This window comes from Dermacentor silvarum, chromosome 2 (assembly GCF_013339745.2).
Source record: "Dermacentor silvarum isolate Dsil-2018 chromosome 2, BIME_Dsil_1.4, whole genome shotgun sequence".
Lineage (NCBI taxonomy): Eukaryota > Metazoa > Arthropoda > Arachnida > Ixodida > Ixodidae > Dermacentor > Dermacentor silvarum.
This window is the reverse complement of record NC_051155.1, coordinates 93,637,085-93,661,278: the sequence shown is the minus strand read 5'-3', so window position 1 is coordinate 93,661,278 and position 24,194 is coordinate 93,637,085. Positions and strand designations below refer to the sequence as shown.

Here is a 24,194-nt window from a genome sequence, read left to right as displayed (position 1 = left end):
CTGCTCCCGCCGCTCCGTATGCCGACACGCGACTGCCCGCGCGCTCCCGACGCCGGTCCCAGGTAGGGGAAGGCGAGACCGCGCACGCACCAAGGGAGAACCTATAGTCGAAGCTCCCTGGGAAGAACGAAGAACATTTATTAGGCTGTGTTTCGATGCGAGATAAGTTTAACAACACAACCGAATCTGAACCCTAATTGCGCCACACAAAAAAACATGACCAAATGGTCGCCGGCGGCCGTTAACGGCGCACCGCGATAAGAAACACATAAAGAGCCCAGTCTACAGAGCGGCCGCCTATCCTTCGGCCAGAGTCTGCCATCGCGCACGCCACAGAAGAAAGCATAGAAAGAGAAATAAAGAGGGGAACAGAGTGCGGCACGACGCTGCCTCAGGGCATCGAAACGACGGAAGAGTGCGCGCGGCCTCCGAGGCCGGGACCGCGACAAGCCGAAGTAACCACCGGCTGGCGGCGGACAAAGGGGCCGCCGCCGGCAGAGAGGAACAAGTACGCACGTTCGGACGCCATGGATGTGGTCTCCCCAGGCCATCGTCCTGCGCGCGCGCAACCCGGAGCGCACGCAAGCAAGGCCAGAATCCCGCCAGAAAGTCGGCTAATGAATGAAGCCCGTTGACCATCCCGTGGGCGTGATGACAGCCGAGTGACAGTGTTTTACGACCCGCTGCCATCACGTCCAGGCAGGGAGGCGAGGTGCGTGGAAGTGTAGGAAACACAACGCAAAAGAACTGCGTCGCACAAGCATTCCGAGCGCGCGAAACCCCACAACTTTTCAACAAACCGCGTGGCTCGTCACGTCGCATTTGAAATCTGCCTGCAGGAGAAACAACTTATTTTCTCGCGTTAGCACTATACCTTCCTCGAGACTGTCAAAGTACAACCTGATCGTTGACTGAACAAGCGAGCAAACGACAATTAATTCCGGCAAAAAAAAAAGAAATAACAAGCATTCGCGCTATAGCTTCGAGATCAGTTATTGTCGGGAAAGCTCCACATAGCATGCGTCCTCCGAGCATTTGGGGAAACGAATGAAAAAACGTTTTCATTTGGCAGCATTTGAAGAAAGCATAAGCGTTTACCTCAATTCCTACTGAGATAATTTCTAGTTATACGTGTGAGCTGAAATTTTATGTCCGCTGAAACACGGCTCAGGAATCCGGGATTCAAGGGCGCGTTCTGATTGTGTGACTGAAAACGCAATGCGCGGCCTTCTCACGTAGCCTGTGGTTGTCTGCCCCCTAAGCAATGGCAGTGATGCCCCCCACTTGAACCTTCACGCTCGCAGGCGATTAGCTCTATATTGCCTTCGCATACAAATACGAGCTGCATGATTTTTTTTTCTATTCCTCCTAATGCCCCCAGACGCGCTGAACCAACTGCGACCCAGCGATTCAAGGACAGCCTAATAGAATAAGTTTCTTGCCTAGTGGCGCCCATGTTTACATTTTTAAAAACACCCCTAATGCGTAGAAGTTTCAACGCAAGATTGTCGAGCAACGAGGGTCAATGTGTCCACCGAAAAGTAATTCAGCTAAGTCATACCGTATATTGTCAGAGTGCCACAAGTTTATCGACTGTGGTATGGCGCAGTCACCTTTCATCGACCTGATTCTGCCTAATTGCCTAATTCTTTCCCACTTCCCTTACCCGGTGAGGAGTGGCAGGCTACAGACATGCTCTCCGGGCTGGCCTGACCTTCTTTCTCTTCGTTGAAATTATCTCCTCCTCTCATTGTCTGAAGCGTCATGTTCCAATTGTTGCATGTTTTTGTTTGTTTTTTCTCCGCAAGTTATTGAAAGTTCGCAGCCGCTTTATGAAAATAGCAATGCAGACCCCGCATAAAAAAAGCGAGAAAAGACGGTATCTTGCGATGCTTTGGCGCTGCCATTATTTAACTTGCGCTGAGCAGTGGTAAGGTTATCGTTGGCCAACCTAACCAATATATCACATATACATCGCGCTAGCACGTCCTGTACATGACGAATAGGACAGGTTCCCACCTAGCGCATCACTTTAAAGGAATGCTAAAGGCAAATAAAAAGTCTAGCTAAAGTGATAGAGTAATGATCTAGAACGTCTAAGGCGTCAATATAATCGCGAACACAGCTTTAGTAATCGAGAAATTGAGGTAAATGCAGGACACGATAAGAGACTCCCCAGAGACATTCAGGTACTTACCCGATGACGAAGGCACTCCTCAAAAAAAAAAAAAAAAAAAAACTACGCCACTAGTACTCAACCACTCGGATTAAAAAGATCATTTCGTTGGATTACAAGACGGAAGAAAATGCTACGTGTCTACTTCTACTAGATTGTTAGAAAAAAAAAAGTTTTTTGGCCTTACCCTTGATAACGACATGAGTGGTGTAAAGGTTTCGTTTTCGCTCGACTAAGCGCCGCGCGCTTCCGAGTTTCAGTAGTTCTCTTATCGCGTAGTATTGCGCTGGTGTTACTGGCTCGCTAAACTGGCACTTGAAATTGCAAACAGCAATGAATGCCACGTCCATGTGATGTCACGGGATCCCCAATGGTCCTGTGCGACGGCACGTCAAGGTGGTGACCAGATTCGTCGCCCGACGTCGTACTGCTGGAGTCCTCGCTGCTTTCGCGCTCGGAACAGCCGGTGTCGAGGCCTGCCGTCGTAGTACGCAACGACGCCGGCAGTGCAAGCCCTCAGCAGCAAGTTTCAGGGGCTTTACATGTCACGCTCATCTAAGCTTAAATCGCTGAAATCGAGCCCGAGTATCGTGAGCCAATGCGTCGTTGTCAGTGTCGTCCACAACGTCCATCGCGACGAGCGTCGATGATCAGCATGTTTACAATTCGGCGCACACTTTTCCTTCCGCTTTCGCACTGCCGTCGGCTCTGTCTTGGCTCTGTTTCTAACCGCGCGTCTGCATTTTCTGCATATTGGTCCCCTTATATGCATGTGTTCAGTGGAGCAGGTACTCATTCACGTAAGACGGAGTTAGGGGTTCACGTTTCTCGATTTGGTTGGCGAAAAAAAAAGAGTACTATTGCGCTCAATATAAGCTACAACGGGAAGGCCTGTTGTAACTCATACTAAGCACAATAGCACCGACAACACCACTCTTTTTTTTTTTTTTCGATACTTGGTTGCAACAGACGCAGGAGAACAACGCAAGAAAAAAAAAAGGAAGGGGAACACTGGCTAGCATACTGTAACGGTGCCTTTCGCTCGATTACATGCCACTTTTATCATCCCCTGTTCATAGTCAGCTGATTCCATGGATAAGACTAGCCATCGCTACAAAATCACGGCCCATATCGGCGGCCCACATCAGCAGCCCTTCTGCGGGCGAGTCCAACCGATGCGGACCGCTTGTGCGCCTTCATAGCGGGAACGATTCCGTGGAACTGCATATTGCAAGTACTCTTGTGGACTTCAGCGATTGAAAGAACAGAAAAAAAACAGCGAGAAATCACAAAGCCCGCCTACATGAACGAACATCTATTCATGGCTTTCCCGTTACCGTTCTCTACGAGCACATAACCTGAGAGCAGCACTCGGATGCATCCAATAAAACCATGTATAAGCCCGCCTCTTACACTTGCGTGATCCAGGTCGCGATAGTAAAGGTTGCCATCAGCAAACAAAACTCAGCGGCATGACAAAGGACCGCAGAGAGGGCTGCACGACACGAGCACTGAGTTTTGTTTTTTACCATGAATGCAATCGGACAAGCCCAGATTACACTCCTAATTTTTTAGGGTGCTTATGCTGAGATTTTTTTTTCGGCTGAAGGAGGCGAGTTGAAATGCAGAATGAGTTCTGGTGAGTGCCCACTTGAAGCACATAACTTTCAGGCAGGTGCGAAAAATAACTCTCAGCGGTACACCTGTGCTCTTAATATACTTGTATATTATTGGAGGCTATTAACCTTCATGTGCAGCAATTATTTTCTATCGTCGTCGAAACTGGACGGTGGCACCTATGGTCTCCCCAAGATAACGTGGGCCCCTGTGTCACTTAATTGCGCCAATACGGCCTCCTCAGATTCATTCATATACCAAAAGTGCGGCTCGTAGAGACCTTTCAGAATTAAAGCCGTACTTAGTAAAAAAGGCCACAGTCAACCATTTTCTACTTCAGAAACAGAGCGAAGAGGGTAAAAGTGCACACACTGATAGAATATGTGGGCTGTTAGCGAATGATTGTTTGTCGTGCACAAGCTACGTAGCTCTCCGTAGAAACAGCGCAAAAGACAGACGGACGATTGAAGAGAACAAGGACGAGCGCTGTCCTTGTGTTCTTCTCTCGTCCGTTCGTCTCTAGCACTGCTTCTCCCTGAAGCTATCGTACCAACTAGCTCGCGCCCAGACCCTATTAAGCTCTCTGGAGTCTTCAAATGTTAATGTAGCATTCATGTATGTGGACACTCTACTGCGGCACAGCAATCGAAAGAAAGTTCCGGGCGAAGTCAGAAGCCAGCAAAACCTTTTCATCCACAAGTATTACCACGCATCATCAATCTGCTACACAACGAGGGTGTTCATTTGACAGTTCACCGCATAAAATTTCAGCGTCGCACGTTCACAAGCAGGTCAAGAAAATTAAATGCGTATGCTATGATTAAGCTTTCATAAACATTTCAGCGTCACTGACGTACCTGTACGTTTTCGCGTTTCTATCCCAGCATGCCACTGACGTACCCGTGCGTTCTCCGCTATCTCCAGTAGGTGTGAGCAGTGACACTAAGTTGGCGCACTCCGAGGTAGTTCCGCCATCTGTTGCATATTTTTAGGAGCTCATTTTCTCGTCTTATTTTAGAAGCTCATTGTATTGCGATAGCAATTATATGAACACATGGCGAATTTCTGCCAGGGGCGAAGTGGCAGTCCACGGGCTATAAAATCGGCGCCGCGCGCCGTACGCTGTATGTGCGAGTGAAAGCATGCGCAGCTGTATCGCGCTGTATCGACGGCGCAGCTGTATCTTGGAAGACATCTGCGGCAGGGGTGGAGTCTGCTCCTGCTGCTGCACTGACTCAGTCCAGCGATTTCACAGCGAGATGCATTCACGTTTGCTTGTGCGCGCGTGACATCCATGCTTGTTAATTTGGCGTGTCTATGCTTACAAGTTTATACGGCCGATAAAACTACTTCCTTACTTTGTATACCTATCCACTAATTTGCTGTCGCAATCGATGCTTCGCCTTTCGGGCGAAGCTGCGACTTTTTTTCTTTATGAGTAGGCTTCACTGCAACACACAAAGTGGGAAAGCCAGCTTACAAAGACGAAGCTTACGCCGATCCCCTTACAGTCGGCTTCACTTTTAAACACAAATACATTGCTTGGAAGACATTCTTACAGAGGTAATATAAGCCATCTTATATCAAAATGTGAAAGGCCCTAGGAGCTTTTTCGTAATTGTTTGCTGTTGCCCCGAGGCGCTCACGTGTCCAAAACGCGTAAGGCAGGCTAAGTCCCAGTTTGACCTGCCTAGGTGGCGAACGCCATCTGGATGATGTTTTTGCAAGTAGTATACCCGGGCGTGCTGCTGTTGTATGGTATAAATCCTGGAAAAAGGGGTTTGTGTTTGAGTTTCCTCGTAACAGAATTATGTTTTCTCCTACATTCAAATTACAATTCGACGCTATCATGCAGGTTGTGGTTGTGGTTTAGTCGTACTTCACAAGTTTCCTGACGGATTTTACATTGAGAAATTCAATTAGTTCACTAATAACTCTGCGCCACGCGTAAAGCCTGCGTGGTCGGGGTGACTCGGTATTATTTTCCCAGCCGCGGACGCCGGCGCCTGATTTTCTGCGACACGGGGCCCTTAACGCTGCTTAAAGTCTTGCAGGGCCTGTTTATGTACTGCCCACGGACACTCTTTTATTTCTTTTTAAGTTGGCGAAATAGTCATAACTAACAACGACTTGGCCTTAAGTCTGGATCCAAACCTGGTAGCGACAACGGGGCGGCGCGTGTTGGAACTGTCAGCCTGGTCGAGCATAACATGACATCGATTTTTTTTTATTCTACACACGGTGTACGACGCCGTCCGAAAGCCCGTGCTTGCAGAGTTTTCTACGCGCTGGTGTTCGCGTGCTGTAGCAACTGTCGCGGAAGAATGCCGCGAAAAGTCACTACCAAGTGGCGCGAGAAACATTTTCACACGCGTGTAAGCTTGTTTCATTCCGGGACAAGGAACGCAGGGATTTCCAAAAAATGGTGGTACCACAACAAGGTCCACAAAGTGCCAGTTAGAGGTAACTTATAATGCTTAGATTTTAGCCTAAATTTAAGACAACGCATACTGACAGGATGACAGCTAAACATAAACTTGTATTGACACGCTATAAATAATAGTGTGTTTGTTAGGCTGTAGGACAACTCGGCGAGCACCAAGTCTTGCAGAAATAATTCGTTAGGAGACTTAATATTAGCACATTTGCGTAATATGTTCTAATTTTGTAACGTGTTCTAATCTCTACGTAAGTAATCTACGTAAACAAATCTAATCTCGAAGATTCATCTCTACAAATAACTAATCGCACTAAGCTACGCTCGCGATCCACAAGTCCAAGGTCGACGCCTCGCTAGGCCCGCGTACAACAAGCTTTTCCAGTGGTGTACACCTAGACACAAAAAAAAAACGATCACCATCTTATAATTACTTCACGAAAGCTTGGCTGAAACCATGCGTAAACGCTGCATAGCTTTAGTAGCAATTCAATGGCCAGTTATACAGAAGTAACGAGCACAGTTTATTGAACATATCCAAGTAAATGTAGCGGCCCTTATTTGCAAATTATTTACCTCAACGTAATCGCGCTGACTGACTCAGCTGAGTGCGCAAGCACTCTGCTTAGTCTTCAAGCCGTGGAGCTTTGCCTCGAGCCTGGCAGCGCCAGACGTGCTTGGAGTCGGCGCTCCTTGAAACAGCATACCGAGGAACTCGCGCTGACAACGGTGGGTGTTTCGGCGACCACGTGCGCAGGACGCGACTTCGGCTGCCTCATGGGGAACCTGATGCGGTGCCGGTTGCGTTGCTCTCGGATAAACCCGGGGACCCTGGGTTACTGCCAGGGCGGCCGCTGCATGTGCGAGACGGGCATTCCTGTGCCAGGCCCAGCGGGTATTATGCGGCCCAGATTAGTGCCGCAAGTCGGGCCCTTCGGACCAGCGGTCGGTCTTCCGGTAGGGGCTGCTGGTCCACCACTAGGGGCTGTAGTCGGTCCACGCATTGGACCTGTTTTCACGCCCCTGACAGGGGCTCTCATCGGTCCACGGTTAGGGTCTGTTGTAGGACCATCCGTGGTCGGCTCGCGGGTAGGACCAGTCGTGCGCCCACCAATGGGAGCTGTATTCGGCCCACGTTTAGGGCCTCTAGTAGGGCCACCTTTGGGGCCTGCTGTGCGTCCACCTTTAGGGACTATATTTGGCCCCCGACTAGGACCAGTGATGGGAGCCATTATTAGCCCGCGGTTTGGGCCGGCTATAGGACCACATCTGAGGGCTATTGTGCGACCACGGTTGCAGCCTCTTCTACGGCCACCTCTGGGGCGTGTTGTCGGTCCACCGGTGGGGGCTCTTATTGGTCCGCGAATGGGATCTGTTGTGGGTCCACTCATGGGCTCTATAATTGGCCCACGGTTAGGCCCTGTGGTAGGGCCATTTGGCAGTCCTATGGTCGGACTACAGTTACTACCATTTGTACGACCCCCTGTGGGACCTCTTAACTTGCCGGTTAGCGCCATCATCGGTCCTCGAATAGGACCTGTTGTGGGCCCACCAATGGGAGCCGTGATCAGCCCACGGTTCGGGCCTGCCATAGGGCCGCCTCGAAGGCCTATGGTAGGTCCACTATTACACCCTCTTGTAAGACCATTTAGGGGCCCACCAATAGGACCCATCATAGGCCCACGACTCGGGCCTGTCATAGGGCCTCCTCTAAGGCCTGTGGTAGGCCCATGGTTACGCCCTCTTGTAAGACCACTTGGGGGCCCACCAATAGGGCCCATTATCAGTCCACGGTTCGGGCCTGTCATAGGGCCTCCTCTAAGGCCTGTGGTACGCCCACGGTTACGTCCTCTTGTAAGACCACTTGGGGGCCCACCAATAGGACCCATTATCAGCCCACGGTTCGGGCCTGCCATAGGGCCTCCTCTAAGGCCTATGGTAGGTCCACTATTACAACCTCTTGTAAGACCACTTAGGGGCCCACCAATAGGACCCATTATCAGCCAACGGCTCGGGCCTGTCATAGGGCCTCCTATAAGGCCTGTGGTAGGCCCTCGGTTACGCCCTCTTGTAAGACCACTTGGAGGCCCACCAATAGGACCGATTATCAGCCCACGGTTCGGGCCTGCCATAGGGCCTCCTCTAAGGCCTATGGTAGGTTCACCATTACACCCTCTTGTAAGACCACTTAGGGGCCCACCAATAGGACCCATCATAGGCCCACGGCTCGGGCCTGTCATAGGGCCTCCTCTAATGCCTGTGGTACGCCCACGGTTACGTCCTCTTGTAAGACCACTTGGGGGCCCACCAATAGGACCCATTATCAGCCCACGGTTCGGGCCTGCCATAGGGCCTCCTCTAAGGCCTATGGTAGGTCCATTATTACAACCTCTTGTAAGACCACTTAGGGGCCCACCAATAGGACCCATTATCAGCCAACGGATCGGGCCTGTCATAGGCCCTCCTATAAGGCCTGTGGTAGGCCCTCGATTACGCCGTCTTGTAACACCACTTGGGGGCCCACCAATAGGACCCATTATGAACCCACGGGTCGGGCCTGTCATAGGGCCTCCTCTAAGGCCTGTCGTAGGCCCACGGTCACGCCCTCTTGTAAGACCACTTGGGGGCCCAATAGGACCCATTATCAGCCCAGGGTTCGGGCCTGTTATAAAGCTTCCTCTAAGCTCTGTGGTAGGCCCACGGTTACACCCTCTTGTAAGACCACTTGGAGGCCCACCAATAGCACCCATTATCAGCCCACGGCTCGGGCCTGCCATAGGGCCTCCTCTAAGGCCTATGGTAGGTCCACTATTACACCCTCTCGTAAGACCACTTAGGGGCCCACCAACAGGACCCATTATCAGCCAACGGATCGGGCCTGTCATAGGCCCTCCCATAAGGCCTGTGGTAGGCCCTCGGTTACGCCGTCTTGTAACACCACTTGGGGGCCCACCAATAGGACCCATTATCAGCCCACGGGTCGGGCCTGTCATAGGGCCTCCTCTAAGGCCTGTGGTAGGCCCACGGTTACAACCTCTTGTAAGACCACTTGGAGGCCCACCAATAGCACCCATTATCAGCCCACGGTTCGCGCCTGCCATAGGGCCTCCTCTAAGGCCAGTGGTGGGCCCACAGTTACGCCCTCTTGTAAGACCATTTAGGGGTCCACCAATAGGACCCATCATCAGGCCACGGTTCGGGCCTGTCATAGGGCCTCCTCTAAGGCCTGTGGTAGGCCCACGGTTACAACCTCTTGTAAGACCACTTGGAGGCCCAATTGGACCCATTATCAGCCGACGGTTCGGGCCTGTCATAAAGCTTCCTCTAAGCTCTGTGGTAGGCCCACGGTTACACCCTCTTCTAAGACCACTTGGAGGCCCACCAATAGCACCCATTATCAGCCCACGACTCGGGCCTGCCATAGGGCCTCCTCTAAGGCCTGTGGTGGGCCCACGGTTACGCCCTCCTGTAAGACCATTTAGGGGCCCACCAATAGAACCCATCATCAGCCCACGGTTCGGGCCTGTCATAGGGCCTCCTCTAAGGCCTGTGGTAGGCCCACGGTTACGTCCTCTTGTAAGATCACTTGGGGGCCCACCAATAGGACCCATTATCAGCCCACGGTTCGGGCCTGCCATAGGGCCTCCTCTAAGGCCTGTGGTAGGTCCACTATTACGCCCTCTTCTGAGACCACTTGGGGGCCCACCAATAGGACCCATTATCAGCCCACGGTTTGGGCCTGTCATAAAGCTTCCTCTAAGCCCTGTGGTAGGCTCACGGTTACAACCTCTTGTAAGACCACTTGGAGGCCCACCAATAGCACCCATTATCAGCCCACGACTCGCGCCTGCCATAGGGCCTCCTCTAAGGCCAGTGGTGGGCCCACGGTTACGCCCTCTTGTAAGACCATTTAGGGGCCCACCAATAGAACCCATCATCAGGCCACGGTTCGGGCCTGTCATAGTGCCTCCTCTAAGGCCTGTGGTAAGCCCACGGTTACGTCCTCTTGTAATACCACTTGGGGGCCCACCAATAGGACCCATTATCAGTCCACGGTTCGGGCCTGCCATAAGGCCTCCTCTAAGGCCTGTGGTAGGCCCACGGTTACACCCTCTTGTAGGACCACTAGCGGCGCCTATTGGGCACCAACCAATGGGAGCCATTGTCAGTGCACGGCTCGGGCATGCTGTACGGCCTCCTTTAAGGCCTATGGTAGGCCCAAGGTTACGCCCTGTTATAGGACCACTTGCAGGGCCCATTGGGGGCCCACCAATAGGACCTATTATCAGCCCACGGCTCGGGCATGGTATAGGGCACCTGAGGCCTATGGTAGGTCCACGGTTACGCTCTCTTGTGAGACCCCTTGGGGGCCCACCACTAGGACCCATTATCAGCCCACGGCTCGGGCCTGCCATAGGCCTTCTCTAAGGCCTGTGGTAGGCCCACGGTTACGTCTTGTAGGACCACTTGTCCGGCCCGTTGGGGGCCCACCAATGGGAGCGATTATTAGCCCACGGCTTAGGCCTGCCATAGGGCCTCCTCTAAGGCCTGTGATAGGTCCACGGCTACGCCCTCTTATAAGACCCTTTTTTGGGCCCGTTGTCCACCCACCAGTAGGTACTATTCCTGGACCACAAGTACAGCCTCTTCTAGGACCACAAGTTGGGCCTCTTGTCAGTGCGCATTTGCACCCTGGCATTGGACCCCCTCTGGGACATATTTTTCGCCCACCGATGGGGCCTATTATCAGACCACGGTTACACTCTCTTGTAGGACCACCTGTAGGACCGGTTGTTCACCCACAGGTGGGTGCTTTTACCGGCCCTAGATTACGTCCTATTATAGGACCCTATGTAGGGCCTGTTGTACGCCCATCGATGGGTGCCATTATTGGCCAGAAGTTACGCCCATTTGTAGGACCAGTGGGGCCTGCTGTTCGCCCCCCGACTGTGTCTTCAATCGGCTCAAGCTTACGTCCTTTTATAGTACCACCAGTGGGGACTATGGTCGGTCCGAGAATCGGACTTGTGCCCTCACCAATGGGGACTAATGTCGGCCCACACTTACACCCTGTTGTTGGCCCACGGGTAAGTCGTATTGTCGGACCACCGGTTGGAGCTATAGTTGGCCCACGTGTAGGTGCTGTTGTAGGCCCACGTATAGGTCCTGTTGTCGGCTCACCTGTAGGGGCCGTAGTCGGCCCACAGGTAGGGGCTGCACTCGGTCCACAGTTAGGTCCTATAGTCGGCCCAACAGTAAGGACTGCAGTTGGCCCGTGGGTACGTCCTATTGTCGGTCCACGGGCAGGGGCTTTAATAAGTCCACGTTTCGGTCCTATTGTTGGCCCACGGGTTAGTCCTATGGTCGGGCCGCCAGTTGGGGCTGCGGTCGGCCCACGGATTGGTCCTTTTGTCGGTTAACTTCTAGGGCCTGCTGTAAGCCCACCGGTAGACGCCGTAGTTGGCCCCCGGGTAGGTTCTACTCACAGCCCACCAGTAGGTGTAGGACCACGATTGTGTTCTACAGGTGGCCACCAGTTAGGCCTGTTGTAAGCGCCTCGATAGGAACCTATTGTAGGCTGACTGGTAAGACCCGGAGAACCCTTCCTCGGCCCGCTCGTCGTGCCTTTGCCTGGATAAATGCACAGTACTCTTAATTTACACAGACTGTCCCAGTGTCTTTCTTGATGGGTCGTGCAAAGTCGCCAACATACGAAGAACTTTCTGCACCCCCACTCTATTTACACAGACTGAAAGGCGCATTGTATGTTGTGTAGTTCACCACGCGCCAGGGGTGTTAAATAAGTTGTAACTGACACATAGATGCGCAACATCTATGATCACGAACAATCCTTCTTTTTCCAACTGAGTGCCTAAGAGTGAGAGTGCAATGTAACCATAGCTTTTCATGTTGATGGCTACTTTGAGCTCATACTGCAATATCGCTATGTTGGAATTAAGGTTCTTCCTCAAATGCACGAATAAGCAGAAGTCGCTTCGGCAGCGGTGTAATAAGATGCGTCACTTGTGACTTCGAAACCATGTTTCCGTACAGGTTCTTGTGGAACGTGAGACGTGTAGGTGAGGCACAATTATGTGGGAGCTAACTTCTTGCTGAATTTTTATCATCCCTATTGTTGAAGAATTTCAAGTATTTCAAACAGCAATATGACATAAACAAGCAACTTCTCTCGCACTTGTAGGCTGTAGATAATCACTTATACCCCTTCAAAGATGTCATGACATTTTCTTCACAGATACTGTGAATTACACCGGTAGAGAATTTTTGTTTCCAAGCATGCCTCTCACTCCCCGTAAGAGCTCCAGTAGTATACATCCAGGTTTCATGCTCACTAATTAGCTGCTCGTAAAAAGTGCTCTCATCAGCATGCTCACAAGTAAACGCGAATTCAGCAGCGCAACGCGGGCGGAAGTGAAGCATTGTGAGCGAAAGTACGCCGATTTAAGGCTCTCTGCTTCTTTAACTCATCACAGCCTTAGCACAAGGCAACAACATCCGCAACACCGGGCGGTTTCTTCGCCAGCGTTATTTGCAAGGCAACATAATGAATTTATGATGTGCAGGATCTCTTTTCCCTTCTGGCATGGCAGCGTTCACGTATTCGTACAGATGGACAAGGTCTCAAACTTAAAAGGTGAACGTTTCAGCGTCGTTCATGGCGCGTGTGCACAAACACTGCTCGGTTCTGAAATTGCAGGCAGTTGTGATTAAAACGTTTCGTGAGCGAGGCTTTAAAAGTTCACCTCATAATTTCGGAAGTTCACCTCATAATTCTTGTATCAAACATTGCCCACATCCACGAGATAGTATACCTGATCGAGTATTCCCATTTCTTGTGTGCGCTTACCTGCTCATAGAACGCAAACCCATCTTCGACGTCCTTGCCGTTCACGTCCGTGAAGATTGTAGTATGCTTCCAGCAAAGAGCGCCAGCGTCGTGGAATGGTTGCGACGTGAATTTCTGCTTGTCGGTGTTCGGCGTGCTCGAAAATAGCGTCCGAGAGTGGAGTGTCAAGGGGGTAGAGTGGAAGGGACGCCCAAACATCCAAATATGAAGGAGGTTATTACATGCAAAAGGATGACGGTTTGAACAAATCACTAGCCGCAAGCGCGTTGTACAAGCTCGGGCATTTGTTGTGATCCCGGGCAATTTTATTATTTTAATAGCAATGGCGCGTGCCCACGTGTGGCAGCTGGCCAATGTTCAGCTTAAAAATCGGAGGAGCTCATATTTTACCTGATTTGGAAATAATTATTGCAAACATGCCTGTATAATAGAACTGAAAAACGGCAAGGTCAATTTCTGAAGCAGCCGTAAATGAAAAAGAAAAATTAAGGAATAAAGTTTTTATGGGGACAAGGGAAAGGCTCTGCGCAGCTGTTGGGAATCATGTGGGAAGGCGTCTGCGTGAAGGGATAATTTAGTGATGCGCATCTTCATCTGTATTTGTTCTTCTGGCTCATGTGGATCCTTGTACTTCTTCCTAGGCGCATGTTCAGTTCAGTTGCTCTCGCATAGGCCGGCCATCTTTTCGAAACCACTCAAGGATTAGAACATGGTGCTGCTGCGATGCAATCAATAAAACTAAATGTACATCATTATTTTGAACAAAAGATGATTAGTTACGCAAACCTCCACGTGACCCCATGTAGTCACGCAGAAGCTCTCAGACTTACTTCCAGGCATATGACCCAGGCTGCCACATCAAAGGATAACAATAAAATATCGACAGGCGAGCGCTTAAATCCGATTTGCGAAAAGGTATAGTCCTGAGTACTTCATTCTTCCAAAGTCATAACGCCGGCAAAAGAAAAGAAAGTGTTTCAAAGATTCAACCTCCTTGTATTGGCAATCCTGCTACCTATCCGGGGGCGCACGTCGTCTTCAAAACTATAACCTGTACACTCTAGCATAGCTTCTTTTTTACTTCAAATCGGCAATCGGCTAGTGCGCTGTTTTTCATTAGTACCCAGCTTTGCTTAAAGAGAGCTACCCATCCTCCCAAACTCGCAAACCGGGTTTCGCATGCTACATTTCTTCGGTACGCACGGACTCTACGAAATGCAGCATGCAGCAATCGCGAAATGCTTCACGTATTCCGACTTCAAATATGTCCCGCCACAGTGGCCACGAATGGCTGCACTAGAGAGCGTGTGGTACTGATAACGTGCCCCTATGTCATCACGTACACTTAAGCGGAAATTAAACGTAAACAAGACGGAATAAAAGACACCTATTACACTTGATTAGATAAAAGTGAAGTGTGTTGTGGTAGTGCAGCCGGACACCAATCGAGCTCTAGCCCCAAGGCTAACCTCCGTATTCTTGAAAGTTCCACCACTCAACATCCATTTTGACTCGAGGAAATGGATACCAGGGCCGGCCCTCTCCTGACGCACGTGACCGCGGTTTCTCCAGTTAGATAGCAAGTAAGTAGTTCATATATTGTGAAACGGGCCGACGCACAACCTCATCGACATTCTAAATGCGCTTATGAATACTTACCAGCCTTTTACCTCCTTTGTAAAAACTTCCACCAGGGCGTTATGCTGACTCTCCGTGACTTATGCCTCTGCTCGCTAGCCACCATTGAAAAGGCAAGAGAGCTCTACTAAGCGAGGAGGTCCAAAAGACCCTTAAAATATCTGCACAAGGATTACGCCATTCGTATACGACGTATAATGCCTTCAGACTGTTGTCTATATGTGAGCTTATAACTTATTAACACCCCTCGCAGTTTCAGAAGCGTGGTCTCACCATTATCGTATGGTGCTTTGCACGACTGCTGCTCGCCTTTTTCTGCCTCATAATGTGTTCGTAAGTTTGTCTTTTATATATAAGTAAGCACTGGCAGGTTTGCTCTAAATGGGCACCATAATGCAACACAGGCCATCCGTAAAGGAGAAGTATTGATGATTTATTATAGTTATGTACGAGTGACCAAGCATTATGGGAATGTTGTATGCTGCACGAAAGCCACACCTAACGACTTTTCAACATAGCGCAGAGGGAAAACAAGGGAAGATACAGAAGTGTTGTCCAAGGGCCGTCCAAGAGTCCCTTTCAAATGCCTTGGCGTGTGTGAAACGTGGAAGTTGAAACAAACTGAAGCATTTCCAGCTTCCACAGACGCCTAAGGAAGTCGCCAGAAAGCAGCGACAGCTTTATTTACTGTCACTATTAAAAGTGAAAGAACCGTAAGCAGAGGCCGAGAACACACGGTGTCACATCTTCCGCTACTACTGATCACTAATCAATTTCTCCGTTATTAGAGTCATTATTTCTCTTGCTCCTCTTACCATGCGTTCTTCCTGTAAGCCTTGTTTATATGCCAAATGTTCGCCAGTGACAGCTTGTATTCATTTAATAAAAGCCACCTTCAGTAGTGGCGTGCGTTAGCTCATGCTATTTTCTCTGCCATGTGTGTTACTGCATGGTTTCTTGCAAGAAAAACTCGGTCGCTGTGGCAGCTAGCGCAAGCGAGGAAGCCGCTGAAAGCATACAAGTTCGCTGGTTCCCCATTTTATTGCAGCTATTGCTATCGCCCACCTCTTTTCCTGTTGACATGCACAGTATCTGTAAAACAGCGGTATAAGGCTAATCCGACATCAAGAATGTCTATCTCCCGGCATGGCAGATATCGAATCCCCTCCCCTCTCACAAGCACACAGCCCTCTCCCTCTGAGCACGCCCTGAAATAAAGCAGGGAGATGGCGGCACCTTCCCTCCTCTGCCTCTTTCCAGCGCTCGAAGCATTTAGTATCTGTACTAGGGATGGGCGAATATACGGTGTTGTCGAATATCCGATCGAATAATCCTATATTCGTTATTCGCTTCGATTCGAATTCAGGTATTCGATATTTTCGAATTATTCGGCGCTTCCGAATAGGCAGCCAAAAGCCACGGACGGCCGGTACACATCTCGGAGGCTATGAGTCACGTCATGGCTGCCAAACATCAACCGCATATCTCGAAGGCTATATACATTTTTGAATTAAAGAGCCTGAAATGTTCGACGCAGAAGAGCAGAAACGGCGCTAGCGCACAACCGAAACGAAGTGGCGGAGTCCGCATCGCCATAGTCAGCAGCGGAAATCGTACGTGAATGACTGCAACGACGGAACGCTTCGTGCCTATTTGTGCCTTTATTGCGGTTACCGCCGCGCATAACAACGCGTTGGCCGCGGGATTCCATAGTCGCCACCCATCATCGCGTCGATAGCTGCCGCGGTTTCTTTCGCAGCGGTTGCGGCAAAAAGTAGTTTCGTTTTGACTCAATACGCACGTCGGCCGCGTGCCTACACTCTAAGAACAGTTGCACCCTTTGGGGTGCATTTTTGCCACACAACAATAATCGTCATCTGTCTTGCTTGCGTTTCCTATCTTGAAAACTCTGCACTTGCTACTTTCCTGTCGAGAACGCTGTGTCATTGTCGTTCGTGACCGAGAAGTGCCGGGCGCACAGCGTTAAAGAAAGGAAAGCCACGCAAGTCAGATGACGATTATTGTTTTGTGGCAAAAATACCCCCCAAAGGGTGCAACTGTTTTTAGAGTGTAAAAAGCTGCGTAGTGGCCATCCATGATCGCATAGATAGCGACCGCGATTTCGTCTGCAGTTGTTGCAGCAAACGGTAGACTCGGTGCGTGCGTCGGCCGGGTACGGCTACGCTAGCGGCAAAAACGCGCGCGTCATGCCGCTAGCGGCAAGTTGCCGCGCGTCAGCGCCTTGCCGCGAAGTCCGCCGTGGCAATCGCGTCTCGTCGCGCGGCCGCGCGATATGATCTCGCGCGCTCTCGGATCGGGCAGCGTCCAGAAATCCCCCCACAGAACCGCGAGAGACGACGATCGTCGATTGATAACCCGGCTCCAAGCGACGGAGGTCCGGTTGCCATTGGCTCTGTGACGTCACCCTTGTCGCTCTCGGCACCCTCGGCAAGCCGTAAAACCCCCGATTCCTGCCGCTTTTTTTTTTTTTTTCGGTTTGGCTCGGTGCAAAGCTGTCGAGGATGAGGAGCATCAGCTACATCTAAAACCCCTGTATATATATAAAGTAGCGCCAACCACTTCCCTCCTCCTCCGTTCCACTGTCGCGCTCGGCGCTGTCAGCGCGATCGAGGCGCGATATCGACAGAGGCGCCGCATACGTCGGGCCTGCCGTGGCAGACGACAGCTGACGCGCTACCAGAGTAAATCCGCGGAAAACTTCGATCGCGCACTGCGGGGACGTTTCTGAGGTGCGATTTTGCTTCGTCAGTCAGTAACTGGTCCTTAATAATGCCGTTTGGGAAGTAGCAACGCGACGATGCGAGACGGCGCAAATACCAAGTGTGCAGCAAGCGTTTGCGCTCGCCGGACGGTAAACAAGAAAAGCCTTTTGCCCTCGCTTTGTCGGTTGCGGCAACTTAAGGCGCAGCAGCATGCCATCACAACGAAGTTCTTGTCCCTAACACCTTTGATCCGTTTGTGCGTACAGCACTTTCATCGCACAGGCCCGAAAATGGCGATCGGAGCGCGCTGGAAACAAAAAAATATACAAAAGCGCGAAGCGTGCTTCATGTGACACGGATTGGCCAATAGGGGCGGAGGCGGCTGGGGCGACAGGAGGCGGCGAGGAGGAAACGCCGGGGTGAGCGCGGTGGCGGCAAGATCTAAGAATGGCGCTACTTTTTATATATAGGGGCTTTAGCTACATCGCGATGGACGTGCGATCTGTTGGCGGTCAGCTTACTGGCGAAAAAATAATCGGGATGTGCGCGCGGTAGTGCAAAGCGTGTCGCAAATGATGGCGCGCGCCGCGGCCGTGCTGCGAAGGAAGTCGCGAAGCCTCGATCGCCGCTGCGAGAGCCAATCAGTCACGAGATGACGAGAATTGCAGCTTCCGCACTGCTTTTGTACAAAACAGCCAAAGGATTTGCTCATCCATTACACTAATAAAATCGTACTAGTAAGCATTTGCTTATTGTTTTCTGGATACCCTGATAATTCGGACATCTTTTTTTTAATCCCGTGAAATTCGAATTAACTATAGTTTTACTGTATTATGTGATATATACTATACGAACTATTCGATTCGAAATTATTCGACCAAATCCACTATTCGCCCATCCCTAATCTGTACTTCAAAGGTGCAACATGGCACCTCTCGCAAGGTACTTCCTCCTCAACCTCAAATGGTACATGCGCTTATGCAGCAGGCACATCCGCGCGTGTAACCGTCATGTATAGCTTACTCATGGAAACTATAGGTTAACGTCAGGGCCACCTAATGGCCCATAGGCTTCTGTCGCAATCACTGTCTTGCGCGTATGCACAAATCTGCCATTTTTTTTTTCAGTTCACAGCGCCATCACGCAGTGAACGAGCCACTGTCAACCCGGAAACATTTAGCAGGCGCATTTACCTTCCGCAAGCAAGATCGCTGCAAAGGCAGAAATACATAGTAATAATGACAAGCTTAGGTCACTGAGAAGTCAACAGAGAACTCCTTCAGTTGCGAAGTAACTATGTCCTTTGAAGCAGTCGCTCAAGAACGCTACGCTCCAGCCAATTTCTCCTTTGTTCTTGTTTTTAGAACGTTACTTAATAGGAGACGGCGCTTTTAAGTGGCGTCGGCTATACTTCTCGTGGCATGAAAAACAAAATGAAATCACAAGAAAACACGGGAAAAACAGTGAATCCAGTCAAACAACCTGAACGCATAGAAATTTCTGCACCCTAGTTCAGGAAGCCACAGAAAGTAGTCATACAACAATGCACACAAACATGCGCAAACATGTATACACATACACAGTTCCCCCAAATAAATCTTTTTCTCCCCAATCTCTCATTTTCCAAATACTGAACGATTAATTGTCCGATGAGGGAAACACCTTTTTTAGCGGATTTATTCCGACGACTGCCTGAAGGAATGTCCAATGACATGCACATCTAGGATAAACCTTAAAGGCTTCAAAACCTTGCAACTGCACTCACTTCCAGCAGTACATAGACGCCTCGGAAAGCATCAATTGATTCCCGCGAGTGTGTTCCCCAAAAGAAATCTTGATGACGAAATTTGTAAAATGTAAAGCGACTATAACTTGCCCTTTGCGGATTTTTTTTTTTTTTCTTTGTAGCTCTCAATTCCATTTCGTAGTCTCCCAGGCTATTAACCCCCCCTCCCCTTTCTTCTTCTTTTCACTCTGCTTTTTAATACATGCTCAATTAGTGGCTTTAGTCAGCTGTTCGTGCGCATGCAAAGGCTGAGATACTTTGCTTACACTCTACACAAATTTACCTGGCATTCAACCTCTTTGAGCACAACACCTGCGAGCAACCCTCGGCGCCCACTCAAGCACCCTGCAGATTCATCAGGTCACCACCTCGCAGGATTTTATTCACCGTGCAGGAAACTCTCGCATCGGCCGCCTGTTTCCCACACATTGTTGCCGGATGAGTTACTTTTTTTCTTGACACTTCACACCATACCGCCGCCTAGAAGTGTGATTCCAGTTCATCTGCACGCGAAGATGTCTTGGTCACGAAAGAAAGACCCGCACTCACACCCGACAACGGACGGACACACCAGACCTCCTGCACCACTTGTTCAGAAGTTCCCACCAGTACACGGCACCCGGTCCATTCACAGGTAAACAAAATTCTACTCCAATCAGGCACAAAAAGAATTCTCACAGGTATTCTAGGTAGAATACAGTCAAAACTAGTTGAGACAAAGCTCTTGACATACTCATTCAAACTCACAGGCGAGACTTTATCCATTTGGGATCGAACTGCAACTATGGCTGTGATAACAATATTAACATAGTTAACACACTTAAGAAGTGTTTAAACCAACTGCAACTGTCATTCTTGCCTTAAAGAAACAAAAGCCTACTTAATCCATTGTGACATCAAAATATTAACACTGATCAAAGAATGTATCAGTCAGCTAGCTTTGCGGTTTTCCTGTATCTACTGCACTAACCCATGGTTCGTTTTTCATAACAATATTGTCATGGGAACATACACCTTTTTCAAAAATTCCAACAACCCTGTGCTTACGCAAGGCAACACTGGGTTTCCGCCACCATCGTGAAGAGCGCAGCATATATGCGTGGGAGCTGGTTGTGAGCACCGCGCGTTTAGAGGTTTGCTGCGGTGTTCTCACCTTACGTTATCGCGCATACCATGACCCTGGATAGGAAAACTTAGTTAACCGCAGGTGAAAGATCTCGACATTTTTTTTTTTTTCCACGGCTTCGTCACGATCACGTCGTTGCCTGCAACACAGCAAAAGCGGCGATGGCGGAGGCCTTTACTGCAGCAGCTACAACTTCGTTGTCGAGTCTAACGTAGTTTCGGTTTTCATAAAAGCAAACTAAGAGCGAAGAAGCAGGGCATGCTGTTGTGGCGTCTTATGTACTGATGTTGCGATGCACGGTCGCATGGCGGCCTCGGCGCCGCTAGAATATTCGTCGATACGATTGGGTCAGTTTAATTAGTGGCTATTGTGTTTTTTCTCGGCATCTCATCATTGGCTCAAGAAACGTGACTGCTGTGCCTAGCACGGCGTTACGCGATTGGTGCAGCTCATTAGGACGGTGCTGTAGCCGATGAGCGCGAGGAGAGGATAAACAGCCACGTGTGGGCTGTACAAATTTATTTATATATATTGACCATCTGGTGAACCAATGCTTCTGCACTTAACTGCTACAATTAGTGTAAATTACAGGCGAACGGTAAGGTCGTGCTATGAGTTCGCATCCTGATGTAGGTGCATAGAAGTCCACATTGAATGTTGAGCACTTATCACCTACCTTACACTCGGCTCTCCTCGTAGCCGCACTGCTGGTACAGGGTGTTTTTACCTGCAGTCTTGCAAAGTCACTAGGTGCAATTCGTAGATTGAAAATGTGCCATAAATTAATTAAATAAAAAGTGAATTAGCGTAATTATGTTGATTATTCAATTACGCATTTTGATTACTCCACGAAGTAATGGCCTCCTCATCGAGTAGTAAAGGGTTAGCAATCGCTATCTGCCGCAGGCAATTTAAGAACATTTAGTGCAGCTGAACAAAAACAAAACGTTACAGTGGCACACAGCAGTGGATCGGCATTTCGAATTTCAGCGACAGAACGCTGCAGAAAGGACAAAATTCGCAAGCACGTGGAGTTCTGGCGGCCGTTTACGATACTGTGTCTCGACAACTGCGCGAAGTACAGTGAAAGCAACGCGTCGCGTAAGACAGCCCGAAGAGAGAACCGGGAGAAGGGCTCTTTCACTGCCTGTCTGTGGTGGCCCTCCCTGCGATGCGGACTGACTGATGGTGGTTTTCACGGGTCGATCTCGAGCAGGATTTTTGGCTCCGCTGCGGCGAACCTGGATTTCATTGGTCGATGTGCAGCGCGTTAGACGCTTTCCATTGGTCGTTTCGGATCAAAGCGCTCCGCGCCCGATCACTCTCACTTGTCCCGCTGGCGAGGCTCGGATTCGGGCGGAAATAGGAAGAGAAGTATACGTCACTTCCGCTTGCTGTGGGAAAGTGACCATGGTTGGAATGGAAATGTACTGAGCGGAAGTCGGTTTGTGTGACATGTGCGCGCAGACTTCCAGTATGATCCACCGCGGAGCATTTTAATTCACTCTCCGCTGGCAGTTTCGGATTCGTGAAATCGGAGCACTCGCTCCAGGATTTCGGCGGCCGCTCCAGATCGACCTGTGAAAAACACCATCAAAGTTTTGTGCAGTGATAAGTGGCGCACGTTGGGCGAACCCTCTACTTTCTTAGAACACGATGCCACGTCTCGTTTCTGATTCGCTATCAAAAGCCCTAAGCTTCGCCGCTCTGCGCAATCTTGATGAGAGGGAGCGTAGCCTGCCCCAGTTTAAATCCAGAGTTAGGCTAAACCTAAGCCTAGCGTTGGCCAATTGCAGCACAGGGTTGTCGGATTTGTGGAAATCCCCAATCAAGTGTTTTAATTTCAGCTATAGCATGCCGAAATGCGTAAAAAAAAAGGCCAAAACAATGTTCTGGATGGTTCAGTCGTACAAAAAGAGGATTGGAACCGGCCCCAATACAACCTCACTCTTTGGACATGTTACGGTTACCGAGATTCGAGAGCATGGTGTGTGTGTGCTCGTTACGGCACTCACAATTTTCCGCGTGCGCCACTCTGGAACGATTTGTGGTGGACCATGCAGTCACGTAGCCTGCAGTGCGGTAAATTGAACTCCATTTCAATTCATCTTTTAGGATACGCTAGAAACTAAGTTGAAAGTGCTGTTTTCATTGCGTCTCTGCGTCCGTCCTCTTTTTACGCTGCGATTTCAAGAAAAGGTAAAAACACGGAAGCGACCGCACCTAGAAGATAAATAATTGCGGTAGTTCAATGTCTATTCAGGTTTTCATGGTGACTTTTGGTAGATTAAAAGTTTTGTTTCATTTTTTACCAAAGAGCTCGAATGATCTTAGCCACGTTTACATGAACGCAACAAGCGCCGCATCGCATCGCATTTCTAGAGCATCGCATCCATGTATACGGCGCTATAAAGGGGAATCGCATTAACGCGCCAGGAGAGCGTAGATCGAGACAGGTAAGTCGACTCACGCGGTGCATGTTAGTGCTGGCGTATCGCATCGAGGGAGAGGGGAAAAGAGAGACCGCTGCTGGAGTGTGCTCTCCTCCACTCAACCACGAAACGCACACGCCGGGAAAAAAAAGGTACCAGCTTGTTTCAAACGATAAGGAACGTACCACATGTAAACGCCGTCGCATAGCCATTTCCGTGATGCCCTAGGAAATGCGATGCGCTACTCTAGCATTCATGTAAACGCTGCTGGTATCTTAAATGGCAGTAGTGCAAGTACTGTAGAGTAAATAATAGTCACCCCTTCAGCAGCAGTAGTTTTTATTACTACTTTGACTTCACTGGAAGTAGCCGGCTTTTAATCCGAAACTTTACATATTACATCCGTGTGTGCTCCGCGTTATCGTTTACGTGTGAACGCGTGGCTGCAAGCAGGACAACACACCTGGCCGTTACGCTTTCGTCTATGAAACCTCCTCCGCGTGTTCGCCCTCAACAGGGAGGCAGTAAAATGCGAGCCATTGAAAACTGCAGTTTTAATCGATGCATGCCCGTTGCCATCGCAAGAATGCGAGGCTGGATGCGCACTTTTCTTTTTTTTAGAGTGTTTCAATCCGCTGGATATTTACTAGAGTCAGCATTTTGACGAGATAACGGCAATCATCTTGTGAAGTTCTCTTCATTCGAAATATCCCAGTTCAGCATACGCGGACACTGTACACGGCGCAATTCCGCGAGAAAACACACCATGCTTTCTACAGATTAGCTCGTTCCGAATATAAAACTCTCCGGTGTGATAACTGCAATACCCTGCGTCCGATTAAAGAAATACCTGTTGAACGTGGCGGTGAATTAACCGGCTTGCATAAACAAAGGTTTGTCTGAACGACTAGTTTCATTCTTGCTGATTGTACCACCGAGAATCCAGCGGCACAATCGAAACGCTTCAGCCGTGGATGTAATTTGGTAAACAAAATTATGTTGTAGTGATATCGGAACATCGAAGTTCGAAAGCGGTTCATTCCTATGGCGTTTTCCAACAAACGAACAGGAGCAACCAGCACTGTGCTAAGAAGCGTATAATCAGCATATTTCGCACTTCTGAAGCAACTCTTCGTCAGTTACCGATGACTGTCACTGAAGAGCAGTGTTCTATTTATTTATTTTTTTTTGTCGATGGGTGGCGCTATGGTCCGTCCGCCGGTACAGTCACTCACTACTCGGAGGTAAAGTCAGTGAACATTTTGGTAGTTACTTTACAAGGTTGGGGAGTCGAGGAAGCGCTTCAAGTGTTGGGCTCATTTGTCAATATGAGGGTTAGCATTGTGGGTCAATGACTGCTGCCCACACTCTGAATTTGTTGGTAAATATTC

At 49.6% G+C, this 24,194-nt stretch overlaps 1 protein-coding gene across 1 annotated transcript in view; it reads left to right on the top strand.

Annotated features, from left to right (window-relative positions):
• The window catches only part of LOC125943648 (longicornsin-like), a 38,377-nt gene that overhangs the window by 12,915 nt on the left and 1,268 nt on the right, over positions 1 to 24,194 (top strand). The window lies entirely within an intron of this gene.